Below are 15290 nucleotides of genomic sequence, written 5' to 3'. Positions count from 1 at the left end.
CCTAGGAAAAGTTAATGCAACAGTTGGACCCAGGAGGAAGGGTGGGGAAGGCCGGTGCTTCTATCTCTGGTGTCCAGGATCACTGATACCCAAACCACTGTGCTCACGCCCCGTGCATACACAGGTGTTACACATATCCTGTGGTGTCGGCCACGTCGAGATGACTCAGAACACGTACTGTTTCGACAAGGCAAGGCATCTCCTCTTAGTCGGTGCAGATGTGCTTTGTCTCTGAGCAGCAGTGAGCCATACCGTGCTGGGCGCCTGGGCACAGATGGCGAGGCACACTCAGGCACAGAGAGGGAGCCCCTGGATTCCAGCCCTTTCCCCCAGGCCCGTGGTTGGGGTGAAAGGTCAGGAGGAACACCTTTCATTTCAGTCCTTCCAGTTTCAGCTGGTGTTCCCTGGCATGGTGCACACTTACTTCCTGGGGACGTTTAAACCCAGAAGCAGGGAACACAGATTTTCCCACAAAGTCACAGTCAAGTCTTGCGTACTCGTTTTCAGGAGCCCAGCCCTTCCTTTTTTCTTCTCCTTCTATTGCCCATCTAAGTATTCTGTGTGTGTGTGTGTATAATGCATTATTATATCTTATAATACATAATATTATATAAGATATATATATATAGAATACTTAGATATGTATAAAGGATAGACAGGATAGAGACTATTACACAGGAGGGTGGCTCATATAGAAACCATGTTAGTGAACAGGAGGGTGTGAAATACTGAGAATGCTGGTGTTTCAGCTAGGAGGGAGGGGGTTCTCTTAAAGGCTGGGGAAGGGCTAACTATGGGGGAGAGCATCCAGACAAGGCAGAGGCAAGTGCCCCCTCTGGAGGCTGGAGTAGTGCCCTGTGGGTGGAGTGAGGATGAGGAAGGAATGAAGAGGATGGAAAAGGAGGACTTCCAGCAGACCAGACCCTGGCTACGGAAGATCTAGCCTTTGCTCTGAGGGACATAGGAACCATTTTAGAGTCTGGAGCAGGGAAGGAGGAGTGAGGGTGGGGCTTTGCTGTTTGTAGTCAGACGGCTTTGCTGTCTGGAGCAGAGGAGCTTAATCTTTGCAGAGCCATCTGGCTGTGGTCCGCTCTGTGCCGGACAGACAAGCTTGAGAGTAGGTGGATCAGCCAGGCTTCCCAGGGGCAGGTGCCTGAAAGGGACTTTTATAGGTCGACTGGCTGTGGCCAGAAGTCCCAGGCCAACGTGTCTGTAAGACAGAGTGTCAGATAATGGCAGCACGTACCCGGAGGCTTATGCACAAGGACACGAGTGTCACTCTCCACCTGAGGCAGAAAGTCTGAGAATTTGAGAGACTGTGGTGAATGTTTTGGGGTCCAAAGTCTGAGGCTGTCAGGGAGAGGCCAGCTCTTCTTTGTCCTGGTGTAGCCAGCTCCAGCAGAGTGAGGGTGCATGCCCACTGCCCACCCACATATTCAGAGCCTTGCTCTGAATGCTCCTTAATCCACTGAAGCTGACGCCGGAAGAGAGCGTCTCCCAGTAGACAGTGGGTCATAGCGACCCCTATTCTAAGGACATGCTGTGTCTAGCTCAGAGAAGACCTTAGAGTGTGTTTTACCTTCTGATGAGCAAACACCCCTCCTGGCAGCAGGTCCTGGCTCCCAGGGGTGTCTGTCACAAGCCTCCCCGTGGCTGAGAGGACCTCCGGCAGTAAGTGTTGCTGATAGCCAGGTGCCTGGGTTTCTTAGCTGCCCGTTTAGTGTCACCGGGTATACAACATGCCTCCGAACTGGCTTTCCTTTTGGTCATGGGGCAGGTTCTATGTCACTCAGAGGGAGGGAGGGCTGCAGGGTACCCCACAAAGCATTGCTTAGACCTGCCCTGCACCGAGCTTGGGTGGGAGACACGGGTACAGTGCAGAGTTGCTGGGTGGGCTTCGTGGAGGTGGGAGCTAGCTTTTGGGCAGACTGAGAGTGACAGCTGTCATTGTGGGATGGAGCCACAACCCAGAGGTTCAAGGAAAGAGAAGGTAAATGTGGAACTTGAAGACATTGATTCCAGGCCCGAAGATGACCTGGGGCGGGGAGTGGGGGTTGGTTGTGTTTAGTGAGGGCAAACGCACCAAGCAGAGAGAGGCTGTTGTTCAGAGCCCAGAGGCCATCAGAGACAGTTTTAGGCACAGGCTGCCAGGCATCAGAGGCAGGGCACAGTCCTCTTCTGATCCCACAAAGCCAGGCTGGGGAGGCTGCAGGAGCACCTCACCAGGGCTGGGGACAGGGGCACCAGGCTGTATAGGTGATCTCTGCATACAGCTGACCTGAATCCTGGGTCTGAACAGTCTCCAGGTGGGGGCCACTCGGAGTAACAAGCCACCTGCTGGAGTGCATACTCACATCAGATGCCGCCAGCCTCTCTTGCTCAGAGGGTGAAGTGGAGGGAGGAAGGCTGCAGAAACGTGTGGTGTGCCCAGGACCGCTTTCCCAGCTCATTTACAGAGCTCTCTCCACGCTGGGACTCCATACATTTGTGCTGTTCACCCTTGTGGTGGAATCTGCCGCAGGCGTTTTGAGACACACATTTTCACCTCCTTCTTAGTAGCAGGAACCTGTATTTTTAGCATGCCTTTCTGGAACAAGGGCTTCTTTTCCCAGCCTCTCGGAACTAGGTGTAGCCACAGGATAAGACTGTGGCCAATGGACTAAAAATGGAAGTATGCTCAACTTCTGGGAAGTACTATTAAAGAAAAGGGATTCTTCTTCCTTCGCGCTGCAGGCTGGACGACGAGAGTGATGGCTGGAGCTCAGGAGCCAGTTTGGATGATGAGGCAGAAGCTCTGCGGTGACTTAAATAAGGTTGGTTCCCCTAGACTCAAAAATTTGAAAGCTTAGTTGTCAGAGCGACACTACTTGAAAAGGATGAGGAGGTCTGGCCTTGTTGGAGGAAGTGTGTCACTGCCGCCGATGGGCCCACCCCAGGGCCGGTTCTCACTTTGCCTGCAGATCAGGATGTAGCCCTGAGCCACTTCTTCGGGACTACATGTGCCGCCATGCTTCCCACCATGACGCTAATGAACCAAGCCTTAGTCAGATGCTTTCTTTTCTAAGAGTTGCTTGTCCTGGTCCCTCTTCACAGGACTAGAACAGTGCCTAAGACGTTGGCCCAATCGCTGTTAAAAATCATGAAATGTTACGGACTTGTGTTTTTGGACTATACTAATTTTGGTTTCTGAAATGTTTAGATGAACTAATATCTAACGGACGGTAAACACACAGACATGCGTGCGCATGGGTGCGAACAGCATCCTCTGACGTGTGTACCCTGAGGCATGTGCCACTTTCATGTTCACTGCTGTGACGGGACACCTTGACTGAGAAAGTAACTTAGGTGACAAAGGGGCTTATTTCAGTGTACAAGTCCAGGTTAAATCCCATCATTGTGGGGACGTCACGGCAGGAACTTCAAACAGCTAGTCACAGCACATCTACACCCAAGACAGAAAGAAATGAGTTCGCGCATGTTCATGCTTGCTTGTGCTCATCTCGATTTCTCCACTCTCTCATAGTCGAGGATCGAAGCCCAGAGAGTTATGTCACTCACAATGGGCTGGGTCTCCCCAGATCAATTAATTAAGACAATTCTTCATAGACATGCCCAATGCAGACAATCCCCCGTTGAGTCCCCTCAGAAACTAAAGCCAGGTGTGGTGATGACGTCAGGAATTCAGAACAAAATGTCGATCTCAAAACCACCCCAGTCAGCAAAACGAAATAAAACCCGAAGTAGTGAGCAGTTTTTTTAAACACAGAAATTTTATGGGGATATGTTTTCGTTTTAATCTCAGGTGTGGGATATGGGGCTGCTTCAGACTGTCCCCAGCAGCTGACTTTGATTTGCCTTGTGTTCTAGCAGAGGCATGATGTTGCCAGCTGCAGATAGTTTCTGCAACTGTATGACATTTAGAATTCTGGGGGACTCTTGAGAGGATCTATAAACACTGTAGCCCTGACAGTGGTTTTGGTGGCTGCTCCTCCTCCTCCTCTTCCTCCTCGTGCAGCTTGCTGTTTGCTGTTGTTGTGGTTTGTCAAGAGGTTGTCCACAGAGACAAGAAGAAATTGAATATCCTGAGGGCAAAGATCAAATTCACCCCAAGGCACTCGACACCCCTAGCCAGCTGTGCTAACGACACCTCTCCTTCCCCTCTATTTTTCTTTCCCTCCTATCTAATGCCGAAGGCTGGAAGGGTAGAGAAGAGTGGAGAAGGGCGAAAGAGGGTAAGGAACCCACAAAGTCGAAGAGCTCTGGTGACAACCCTACATTTGAATTTGGTTTATTATAGGACGACAGAAGCAGAAACGGAGGAGCCATGCCCGATGCTGCTGGCGCTGGCCATTGAACAGGGGCAGGCAAGCTTCCTCATCTCTCCGGACGTGCCTTTTCTTATGCCTGGTTATGCTGTGGGTGTCACAGGGTGAGTAAGAATCTGCCAGGAATAAGAGGTGGGGTGTCTCTTCTGGGAACTCAGTTTCCGCAACCGGTGGCAGAGGTGCATAGCCAGTTGATCAGAGTAGCATCACTTGTAGACAAATGATGTAGTCGTGGAAACACTCTACCGGTCCATATTAGGAAACTGGATAAGCTACGGACATCCTGAGGTAGAATGCTGTATGGCAGGGCAAAGGGGTGAGGCTGCTCTTGGAGCATTTGTGGGGAAAGCTGTCCAGAATGTGTACCGTTAAAGCCAACAGTTCAAGCAGCAGTGTGTGTGTGTGTGTGTGTGTGTGTGTGTGTGTGTGTGTGTGTAGGAAAAGGGGAAAAGACATAATGTGCTGTCCCTGGTGGCAGGAACAGGTTATGGCTTGTCTGTGTTACAGTCCAGGAAGCAGAGAGACGATGCTGAAATAATGTTCAGAAGCCCATCCTTAGTGACCAACCTCCTCCAGCCAGGCTCTTCCACCTAAGGGCTCCACAGCCTTTAAAACAGTGGGGCAAGCTGGGGAACAAATGTTCAAACCATGAGCCTGAGGGGACACTGTAAACAGGAAGAAAAAAAAAAAAACCCTGTCCTTGCAGGAAGGCCAGAATGATTATCAAGGAAGAAGGAAGGAAAGCCATCCTTCCTCAGCAGGAAGTAGGCTGGAGGGTAAGAAGGAAGTAGAGGAGGTCAGTAGGGGCACATGACACTCAATCACTCCATATCACCTGGGACAGGTTAGCTATAAAATGTCCCTCAAAGCCCTAGATAAGTACTGGTCCCTGATTATTGGCAAGTGGTAGAGCCTGGAGGCTTTAAGAAGTCGGGTCTAGTGGGAGGAAGTTAGCTTACTGGGGGAGTGCCCTTCAGTGGGCTGCTAGGACCCTGCTCACCTCTTGTCCAAGCGTTCCTTGCTGCACACACGAGCCAGGACGCGCCATGTTGCCACAGTCCCAGAGACTGGGAATTGAAAGCATGGACCAAAATAAGCCTTTCCTCTTTAAACCTCGACTAGCACAGGTGATTTGCCACAGTGCGCGTGGATACCCTTGCTTATGTCAGCATCACGATGTCTTCCTCAACTGCTTGAGAATCTTTCCCTGGACCTGGGGCTTGCTGGTTCAGCTAGACCGGCTGCTGGCAGTTCCCTAGATCTACCTGTCTGTGTCCCTCAGTGCTGGGGTTATAGGAGCGTGCCGCTGTGCCTTGCTTTTTATGTGAGGGCTGGGGATCTGAACTCAGGGTCCTCATGCTTTTTACTCACTAAGCCATCTCTCCAGTCCCTGTTTGTGAGGCTTTGTGTGTGTGCCTGACAGGGTATTGTATGTAACCCCAGGTTGGTTTCAAATTACCTAGTTCTCTTGAGGAGTTACATGCTTGTACCATTCCTGGCTCATCTCCTTGTTTTTCACTTCTGAGTATCTATTGGAAAATATATTTCTTGAAAGTAGGGACCAGGCACTGGACCAAATTCCTCAAAAATAGGGACCGGTGTCTTTGGCGTGGACTCTGGACAGACCTGATGATCTGCACCATTTGAGAGCATCCCACTCACATCTAGGGCACCTTTTTCACGTGAGGAGCCCTTTGTGCCTTCTATGATCTCATTCTGTTCCCTGACAACTATCCCACATCCTCTCTTTCGCCACTCTCCTGTCTCAGGGCTCCTTCCATTCCTCTTTAAGGAAACTAAGCCAGGGGCTGGAGAGATGGCTCATCAGTTAAGAGCACTGGCTGCTCTCGTCAGGCAAGTTTCCTCATTTCTCTGGACATGCCTGTTCTTATGTCTGATTCTAGACTCAGTTCCCAGAACCCACATGGCAGCTCACAACCATCCGTAACTCCAGTTTCAGAGGGTTCTGTGGCGCTCTCTGGCTTCTGTGGGTACGAGGCACACACGTGGTATACATACCTCCACGCAGACAAAACACTCATAACGCATAAAAATAAAAAGAAACAAATCTTTAAAAAGAAAAGAGAGAACGCCGTTATTGGCTGGGGAGGCGGCTCAGCGGCGGAGCATGTACAACCCCTTTCTGGGCTCCATCTTGAGTGTTGCTAAAGTCAATAAAAGACAGAAGTAAATAAACAGTCTTGCTCGGCCCAGAGAAGTAATGTATTAAGATGAAAACATATAGCAGAGGGCAAAATCATGAATCATCGGTGGAAATCTGTGCTCACACGCACACAGGATGGCGCACCAGCTTGTACTCACCCACCCACGCAGCAAGCTCAGAGCGTACAGAGAGCGCTCGCCCTGCCTGCTAAACCCGGGCCATGGGACCACTCTCTCTAGAGCAGTGCTGTTCAAGAATGCTGTTAGCTTGCACGGCTCTTAAAGGACACATTTAAAAAACAAAACGAAACACCAAACACCCCTTATCATTATAACTCGACATCTGAAATCTTTCTATATCCCAGCTTTAAATAGTTATAGAGGATGGACCTCTTGACCTACAATAAAATACTGATATTTAAAAGTAAAAAAAATGTTAGGCCGCTTTAAAATATGGGCCAAAGGGCGTTCAAAGGCTGTGCTGACTTGAAACCCATCACACTCTAAATGACAGCAGCAAATCTTGTTGACATTCAGACATCTCTCATGTTCCCTTTTCTCTTCCTGGATTCCTATTTCCATTCCATTTCTCCAAAGGTCTTCATCCTGATGGAATATGTATGTTCATTCCTGAGAGCCTCGTGAATCTCCTGTTCTTCTTGATTAGGCCTCTGTGTGTGAAGGACAATGTTATATCTACTTTATTTACTGTGGCAAGTTATTAAATTTTTTAAAAATGTGTTTCTTGGGTTGAGTGAGCTCTGCCGTGGATGGTAAAAGAGTTACCAAAAGGGGAGAATTCAGGCCAGCTATGGAAGTATCCGTTACTCAGCATTGAGGAAGCTGAGTTCAAAGCCAGCCTGTGCTACATGGACACTTTGTCTAAGACAAAACAAACAAACAAAAAAAGTAAATCAAGATTGGATCAGTAAAGTGAATTTTGTTTAAACTTTTTTCTAAGTATTTAAGGGGACAGGAAAGAACATATCAAAATATTGGTTGAACAGACAGAAAATTAACCTTAAAAAAATAGGAAGCTAAAAATATTGGAGACTAAGATAGAAAAGATTGGATTTCTCTACTTGGAGCAATAGCTTAAATTGTAATGTTTGTTAAATAAGATGTTGAATCTCAAGGAATTCCCCGAGATTGTAATTGTGGGATTTTAGCTAACGTTCTCTGAAAATGTCAGAAGTTGTGGGAACTACCCTGGCCACAGGGAAGCTCACAGGCCAGTCCACACTACAAGGCCTGAGCTGCTGATCACTCCTAGAGGAAGCCTGTTAAGAACTGATGGAGGGATGGAGGTAGAAGAGACAGTTCAGTGAATAAGAATGCTTGCTGCTCTTTCAGAGGACCTGGGTTCAATCCCCAGCATCCACATGACAGCTAACAACCGTCTGTAACCCCAGGATCCGACGCCATCTTCTGGTCTCTGAGGGTACTGTACACACATGGTACATAGACATATACACAAGCAAAACACACACACACACACATACACACACATATATATATATAATTTTTATAAAACAAATAAATCATTCTTTAAAAGAATACAGCAGGGCTGATGTGTTGCTCCTTTGATACAGTGCTTGCCTAGCATGCACAAGACCCCCTGGGCTCAACCCCTAGCATTGAGTAAACAGTGAGAGAGCACGTATCTGGAATACCCAGCTCCCAGGAGGCACATGCCTGTAATAATCAGCTCCCAGGAGCCGAGACAGCAGAATTAGATGTTCAATGTCATCCTCGAGCACATTCTTACAATAAATAATTGTAAAAAAATTTCGAAGTCTTTGTGGCAACACTTGGGAGGCAGAGGCAAGTGGATCTCTGAGTTTGAGGCCAGCTTGGTCTACACAGTGAGTTCCAAGACAGCCAGGGCTATGTAGAGAAACTCTGCTTCAAAAAAACAAACAACAAACAAAACCACCACCACAACAATAAAAACCCTTCCTTAAAACCTTTAACCTCCAGTTTGTCCTGCCTGCAGAATGTCCTGGGACTGGAGCTCAGCATTATTGTCATCAGAGACTAGAGAGACTCTATCCAGCACCTGATGGGAGCAGATGCAGGGTCCCACAGCCAAAAATTAGGCAGGGCTCAGGGAGTCCTGCAGAGGAGAGGGAAGAAAGAGACGAGGAACCACAGGGGTCAAGGACACCACACGAATGTGGCTATAGGGTCAACTGACCAGGACTCATGGGGGTTCACAGAGATCATAGAGCCTGTGGGGGGTCTGACCTCGGTCCTCTGAGTAGCTTGGTGTTTTTGTGGGATTCCTAACAATGGAAGGGGGCCTGTCCCTGACTCTTCTGACTGCCTTTGGGACCGTTTTTCTCCTACTGGGTTGCCTTCCTTGATAACGATGGTAAGTGCCTGGTCTTTTGGTTTATTTGTTTATTTATTTTGTTTTGTTTCAAGACAGAGCTTCTCTGAATAGATCTGGCTGTCCAGGAACTTACTCTGTAAACCAGGCTGGCCTCGAACTCAGAGATCTGCCTGCCTCTGCCTTCTTGGTGCCGGGATTAAAGGAGCACACCATGACCGCTGGCATGCCTGGTCTTATGGTAGCTTCTTATACCATGTCTGGTTGATGTCACTGGGAGGTCGGTTCTTTTCTGAGGGAGGCAGAGTGGGGGCTGCATCTGAGGGAGAGAGGAAGGAGAGGGCGGAGACTGGGGGTAGGGGAGGGAGGGAAAAGTTCAGTCGGGATGTAATATATTAGAGAAGAATTTTTAAAAGTTCTTGTAGCATGAAATAGTTATTATAGATGTTCCCCTTTTTTTATGCTTAGCACTGACTCTTAGGAGCTGTGACAACCTCCTTCCTCTTGCCCCATCTTTGTTCATAAAGAGCTGTTTCCCCACTTGGCTACGTAGCTGAGTAGGCCCATAGTTCCAGCCCGGAGTTTCCCTCTCCAGTAAGTCGGCAAGGGCACAGAGCAGGAACTTCCCCAAGCCAAGTGAGAGGACAGAGCCTTCGTGGGTCACCCAAGAAGGCTGCCCTTTTGTGTGCTGTGTCAGCCTTATGTTTCCTCAGCACAGGGTAAAGAAGCTCCCCAGAGGCATGGGAAAGCCAAGAAGGGTATTTGTCCTTTGCAGAAATCTAGTGAACTCCAGGCTCATTGTCTAGCTTCTCTAGGAAAGGGTGAATGAGGATGAGACCCTGGAAGCCAGTTTTTTGGATGAGCCAGGTATGCCCTGGGAAGGCAGTCTGCATGTTTCCCATAGCAAAACCATGCTCAGAGAGCTAGGGAACCTTCCAGGTGAGAAGGGTAAACTGAGACCAGCAATTCTGCAGACTTACTTTCTTTTTTTTTTTTTTTTGTGAAGAAGAACATTTTACCCAAAATCTTTTTGCGTGCAATTGGTGACAGCTGGCTAGCAAGTCTGGGAACTTGCTTGGGGGCTATAAAGAGCCATTGACATGGCTCCAGAGGTAGAGATATTTCCTGGCCCATAGTTACAGCCCAAACATACCCACTGTAAATGGAGCAGAGGGAGAAGGCAAGTTGGAGGCTAGCCTGGGCTCCATAGTGAGACTGTCTCAAAAGCAGCCATCCACTCAACAAACACTATCATCCTCTGTTTATGCTGGGCTGAGGATTGAACTCAGGGCTTCATGCATGCTGGACAAGCATTCTACCAGCTGAGTTATATCCCCCATCTAAGACAGTGTTCTCGACATTTCAAACGTGTTTAGACGTAGGAGGAATAACACATGCGTGTGGATGGAAATGATGTTAAAACCAGAGTACCATGCTTGTTGCTAGGGAGACACCTAGGATTCGCACAGACGTGGAAGCCTTCTGTTCAGAATACAGGAACCACAGCAAGGAAGATTCTCAGCCAGCCGGGCCCTGGGAACTGTTCATAGCTTCCTCATGAGCTGTAGACTGTCTACTTCCAGTATGAGGCCAATGAATTCCTGTTCTGTTCAAACCACCGTCTTATTAGATTTATAACCCCACCAATTCTAACTCACCCACTTTCTAGCTTTCAGCCTCTCTTAAGATGCAGCTGTGCTTCCTAGCATACAGCTGACTACCCCATCAAGCTTTCCACACTTTGAAGCTTTCCATTCTTCTCAGATGATTCTTGTGTTGAGTCCCTCAACCTAACAGGAAGGAAGGCAGACACATAGCATTTGGAATAGAGATTCTCAATACTTTGTGTGTGTGTGTGTGTGTGTGTGTGTGTGTGTGTGTGTGATTTTCTCTTATATTTGGCCAATAGGAAAAAGATGACTAGAAGGATGCTATCAAAAAACTAGGGCCAGGCATGGTGGCACACACCTGTAATCCCAGAACTCAGGGGGTCAGAAGCAGATAGATTTCTGTGAGTTCGAGGCCAGCCTGGTCTACAAAACAAGTCCAGGACAGCCAAGGCTACGCAGAGAGACCCTGTCTAGAAAAACCAGAGTGTGTGTGTGTAAGAGAGAGAGAGAGAAAGAGAGAGACAGACAGACAGACAAGAGAAGGGCAAGAATTATTCTGGGCCTAAAACATGCCTGGTCCATATCAGTTAATGTGGTCTCTGTAGCTGATGCAGGACAGAGTCTAGAAACCACAGTGGTGGGGCTAGGGATGGTTCAGGCATGCTGCAAAGGGCAAATTTGCTCTCGTACAGATTTGTGAACAAGCCGTTCATTTATGGTCAGCAGCAGGCCTGCCGTTCCCTGATGTAATGATAAGCTGTGCCTTATGGATTCATCTGGGAGTCATTTTTAGATTTATGTGATGGAAAGATTGATGTATTAGGGTTCTCTAGAGAAACAGACACATACAATGAATATATGCATATATACATATCTATATGTGGAATTTATTAAAATGGCTTACAGGTTGTAGTCCAACTAGTCCAACAATTGCTGGCTGCCAATGGAAGGTCCAAGAATCCAGCAGTTATTTGGTCCACGAGGCTGGATTGTCTTAGCTGCTCTTTAGTATATGACAGAATCCCAAAGTAGGCTCTAATGCCAGAGAAGGAATAAACTTGCCAGCAAGAGCAAGCAGGCAAAGAGCAAGATTCCTTCTTACATGTCCTTTATGTAGGCTGCCAGCAGAAGGTGTGGCCCCGATTAACGGTGGCTCTTCCCATGAAAGATCTGGATTAAAGGTGTGTCTCTCAGCTTCAAAAGCTCTGAATTAAAAGTGGGTCTTCCCACTTCCAATGATTTAATTAAGGGGAAAAAAATCCCTCACAGGTGTACTCAGCTGCTTCAGTTTCAGTTAGCTCCAGATGTAGTCAAGTTGACAGCCAAGAAGAGCTGTCACAGTTTGGGGTCATACCTATCTTGGCTCCTCTGTTTTCTTGAACATAGGGTGGGTTATAGACATGGCAGCAATTTCCTTCCTTCCCACCCCTTACTTCAGCTTGGTGTTTGGCTTTTATTTTCTATTTGTTTATGTTGTTTATATATTTATTTATTTTCATGTTGTGTGCATTGCCTGAATATGTGTCTGTGTGAGGATGTCAGCTCTTTGGGAACTGGAGTTTGAGACAGTCAAGAGCTGCCACGTGGGTGCTCAGAGTTGAGCCTGGGTCCCTCTGGAACAGAAGCCAGTGCTCTTAGCCACTGAGCTATCGCTCTAGTCCATGTCTGGGCTTTATTTATAACATATCCTATACAGAAAGAACAGCAGGGCAGAACCCAGAGGCCAAGTGGCATCAGCTTATCTTTCTTATTCCTTGTGCATAATTTTCTTAGACAGTTTCAAGTTTATAGGTTTTTTTTTCTATGATGGTATACTAGACACAAAGTGTTAACTGGAAACAGGAGTAGTCCCCTGTTTCTGTCCTACCCTCCTCTTCCCCTTACCTGCTAGCATGTTTCCCTCCTACTCCCATGGAGGGAGGATGCTCTGGCGGGAAACCTATCAGCCCGGATAAAAACAGAGTTATCTAGATATTTCAGCCACTCTGGGGGACAAGAGACCTTGACCACTTCTCACCCCTGTCTTCTCTGAAGGGAACGGCTCACAGGCCAACCCTGGACAGACAGAGGTACCCCAGGTGCAGCACCGCGCTCTGTTTTCCTCATTTCTGAGTTTAGAGGCTTCACTGACTAGAGACTTGTCCAGTGGGCCTTCAACAGTGTGTGTCCTTTCTGGGTCACTTGAATGTGTGGCTGACTGCATGTTCTGACCTTCTAAAGTTTGAGTTACTTTGTATCTCTATGGAGAACATGCTGGTGAGGCTGCTTACTGAAACAAAGTGACATAAACAGACTTACAGTCTGGTTCAAAGAGGAAAAGCTTCAGGGAAAGTCTATAGTTTAGGGATAAAATACTTGCCTAGCAACCTCGAAGCCCTGAGTTTGGTTCCTATTACCCAGCCCCACACAAACAGAAAAAAAACAAAACAAAACATATTGATGTATTTTCCTTCTTTGAGGTTTAGGAGGCAAATTTCATAAATTTGCATATACCCGACCACATATTTGCATCTAGGTTCATAAGGTTTACATCCCAATGAGGCTGTGTGAGAACGCTCGTATGTATTACCATTTGTATTGCTCCTCTTGGACTCTTGTCATTGGCTTGTGTTATTGATGTACTGTTTCACAAGCTTGTTCTCCATTTCCCAGAAACGCTGACTAAAAGTCACCACGGTTGTGAAACTCAGTCCTGAAGGACATCAAAAGGCTTCTTGTAAACTGGCAGCTAGTGTTAGGTATTATCTGTCGACATCAGGGTCCCCATGGTTCTGTCATAGAGCCCTTTGAGACACTACTAGTTGTTACATCAGGCCTTTAATTGTATTTCTATCAAGGACTATGCTTGTATCTACAGAAAAGGATCATATAAAAAAGTTGTATTTTCATAGAAAGGATTTTATCTGAGGTACTGGAATGCACCCCAGTTATTCTCCAGTCTAGTGTTAGGGTGATTCATTAAGGCTTAAAGATGATGTATCAAACCGACATAATTATGTGGGGATGTGGGCAAGTTGGGTCTCCTCCATGAACCTGACTTTTGTCTAGGAAGAAGGTCATTAAGCCAAATGCCAGGCATTTGTAATTATAATTTTAATATTTTCACATCTTCTTCTCATCTATACTATTGTCTTCAATTTCCAACAAGAGTAGCATTATCTGTCTTAGCCTAACCCTGAGCAAAATCTCTATGAAATACACATTTGATATAATTTTTGCTTACATGCCAAGAATTACCATAGTCTTCTTAAACACTTTAAAAATATTTTTATTTACGTTTGTGTGTATGTGTGCATGTGTGAGAGTGTGCACGCATGTGCTTGTGTGTGTGTACCCATGAAGGCAAAAAGGGGGACGGGGGCTCCTTTTGATCTGTGAGTCTCCTACCTGGGTGCTGGGAAATGGACAAAGTTCCTCTGGAAGAACAGTACATACATTCTTCATCTCTGAACCATCCCTCTAGCCCTGCTTTCTCGGGCACTTTTAAAAAGGCTCCTCTGGATTCATTTAAAGTTTCCTCAGGTATCGTTGCCCTCTGAGAACGTAATAAAGCAATCAACATTCATAAACCATGTGCTATAAGGCCAGCTACAGTAGCCATAACAGGAGCTGTGGCAGAACACTGCCCTCTGGCCACATCCTCTTTCCTTCATGGTAACAGATGAAAGGCCTTTTCCTGGGAATGCAACTTAAAAAAAATGGCATCTCCCAGCATTCCTCACAGCCTGGAAAGAACCACATAATTATGTTTATTTTTTTATTTTTGATGTGCATTGATGTTTCGCCTGCACATATGTCTGTGCTCTGTGTTTGTATGGTGAGCACAGAGGCCAGAGAAGAGCACTGAGTCTCCTGGAATGGGGATTTCAGAGAGTTGCTAGCTACAGTAGGTGCTAGGAATGGAATTTGGGTCCTTTGGAAGGTCAGCCAGTGCTCTTAATCACTGAGCCATCTCTCTAGCCTGATAATCGTGTGACAGAACAAAGCAGATATTTGGTGAGATTTCTAAGAAGCCCAGTTTTGGTTTGAATGTGCATTCCAATACTCATTTGACAGTTTTGTGCCATTGTGATAGTGTCAGGAGGTTCCTTCCATCATCACAGGAGTGGGCTCCTGATCAAAGGACGTTCTTCTCTCCTGCATGTGCTTGCTTGTCCATCAGACTTAGTCAGTGCTGCACAAGGTCTTTGGGACATGCCATTACCATGCTCTTGCACTGCCCAGACTCCTGGGCCAAGAGCCAAATAGGTCTCTGTTCTTTACAAATTCCCCAGTCTATATACTGCCATGTCAGAACCTGAAGAGTAGTGCTATTATCTCCCGGGGAGGGCAGAGCCAGGCACTGGGAGGATGGCAGGGCTTTAGTCCTGAACTGGCGTCTGTGTGTTCCCTTTACCCAGAGAGAAATGAGCCGTGCTGTCAAGCCACCACCCTCTCTGATTTTCTGTCACTGTAAACTAAGAGTCGCATGTTGTGCAGATAGATGGGTGAGTCATCGGCACTGGAGGGTCTCCATGAGGCCGGAGCTGATTGAGTCCTCCTGAATTCTGTCTGCAGGTGCATGTTCTTACGCTACCAAAGTCAGAAAGTGCTGCATCAACACTGGGGTTTTTATTTGTATGGAGATATCCAGTCACTGATCACTTACCAGCCGCTTGCACATCTGTGATGAGATCGGAGGACTTTATCCGAAGAAGTCTGATGACATAACAAAATGTCTGAGCTCTTCATCTGCTCTCAGTTTCTTCAAACTCTAAGGAAGGGGCTGGGTCACAGACCCGGCTTCCTTATTATCTAGCCGTGCATTTGTTTTTGGCACCGCGGACTAAGCCCTGGTCTTGAATCCCTCTTGCAGCAGGG

At 47.2% G+C, this 15290-nt stretch overlaps 1 long non-coding RNA gene across 1 annotated transcript in view; it reads left to right on the top strand.

The window, feature by feature from the left end:
- The first annotated feature begins 2700 nt into the window (after positions 1-2700).
- The window catches only part of LOC132649258 (uncharacterized), a 31308-nt gene continuing 18718 nt past the window's right edge, over positions 2701-15290 (top strand). Inside the window, exons 1-2 of the long non-coding RNA XR_009587697.1 lie at positions 2701-2813; positions 4298-4429. This is a non-coding gene — a long non-coding RNA (uncharacterized LOC132649258). The remainder of the gene's footprint in view (positions 2814-4297; positions 4430-15290) is intronic.

Source organism: Meriones unguiculatus, chromosome 19 (genome assembly GCF_030254825.1).
Source record: "Meriones unguiculatus strain TT.TT164.6M chromosome 19, Bangor_MerUng_6.1, whole genome shotgun sequence".
NCBI classification, from domain to species: domain Eukaryota; kingdom Metazoa; phylum Chordata; class Mammalia; order Rodentia; family Muridae; genus Meriones; species Meriones unguiculatus.
This window is presented reverse-complemented; position numbering and strand designations above follow the sequence as displayed.